This window comes from Rhincodon typus, chromosome 43 (genome assembly GCF_021869965.1).
Source record: "Rhincodon typus isolate 14 chromosome 43, sRhiTyp1.1, whole genome shotgun sequence".
Classification (NCBI taxonomy): domain Eukaryota; kingdom Metazoa; phylum Chordata; class Chondrichthyes; order Orectolobiformes; family Rhincodontidae; genus Rhincodon; species Rhincodon typus.
Window position 1 is genome coordinate 4088556 of NC_063374.1, and position 1372 is coordinate 4089927.

At 52.6% G+C, this 1372-nt stretch overlaps 1 protein-coding gene across 1 annotated transcript in view; it reads right to left on the minus strand.

The window, feature by feature from the left end:
- gpha2 (glycoprotein hormone subunit alpha 2) overlaps window positions 1-1372 on the minus strand; it is an 83696-nt gene that overhangs the window by 810 nt on the left and 81514 nt on the right. The window lies entirely within an intron of this gene.

Genomic DNA, 1372 nt, shown 5'->3' on the forward strand with positions numbered 1-1372 from the left:
AGGATACAGGGAGAGGAAAGGGTTAGAGGGAGTGATACAGGGGAGGGGAGAGCGAGGGTTAAAGGGAGAGATACAGCAGAGAGAGAAAATGGGGGTTAGAGGGAGTGATAGACAGGGTTAGAAGGAAAAATAAAGGGAAGACAGAGAGGGAGTTAGACGGAGAGATCCAGGTGAGACGGAGAGTGTTAGAGGGAGAGATACATGGGAGAGGGAGAGTGTTAGAGGGAGAGATACAGGATGGGGGAGAGAGAGAGAGGGTTAGAGAGAGAAATACGGGAGAGAGAGAGAGGACAAGAGGGAGAGATACAAGAGAGACAGAGCAGGGGTTTAGACAGAGAGATACAGGGCAGAGAGAGAATGTGTTAGACAGAGAGATACAGGAGAGAGAGAGAGGATTAGAGGGAGAGATACAAAGAAGAGAGAGCGATAAAGAGGAGAGACAGACAGTGAGAGGGAGAGCTACAGGGTAGGGGGTCAGAGGTTAGAAGGAGAGACACGGGTGAGACAGGGAGGGCTAGAGAGAGAGATACAGTTGGGAGAGCGAGAGGGTGAGAGGGAGGGGTACGGGTTAGAGGGAGAGGATTAGAGGGATAGATACAGGGGAGATAGAGTTAGAGGGAGAGATACAGGGGAGACAGAGACGGTGAGAGGGAGAGATACAGGGGAGAGAGAGACGGTGAGAGGGAGAGATACAGGGGAGAGAGAAGGTTAGAGGGAGAGGCAGGGGGCTAGAGGGAGAGATGCAGGGGGAGAGATACAGAGGAGAAAGAGATGGTGAGTGGGAGAGGGTTAGAGGAAGAGATACGGGGGGGAGAGAAAGAGAGGGCTGGAGGGAGAAATAAAGGGAGAGAGGGTTAGAGGGAGTGATACAGGAGAGAGAGGGAGCGGGTAAAAGGGAGGGATACAGGGGAGAGAGAGAGCATGAAGGTGAGAGGGAGAGATACAGGGGAGAGATAGAGAAGGTTACAGGGAGAGAGAGGGTTTGAGGGAGAGATACAGGGGACAGAGAGGGCTTGAGGGAGAGATACAAGGGCGAGAGAGACATCTAGAGGGAGACATACAGAGGAGAGAGAGCGAGAGAGAGGCATGGTTAGAGGGAGAGATGCAGACAAGGGAGAGAGGGGGTGAGAGAGAGATATACAGGGGAGACAGAGAGCGCAACTGTTAGAGGGAGAGATATAGGGGAGAGAGAGAGGGTTAGAGGGAGAGATACAGGGGAGAGAGGTAGTGTTTAGATAGACAGAGATGTATGGGGGAGAGAGAAAGGGTTAGAGGGAAAGACACAGAGGAGAGAGAGAGGGTAAGAGAGCATTTGAGGTAGAGATACAGGGGACAGAGAGAGAGGGATGGAGGGAGAGATACGGGGGAGAGA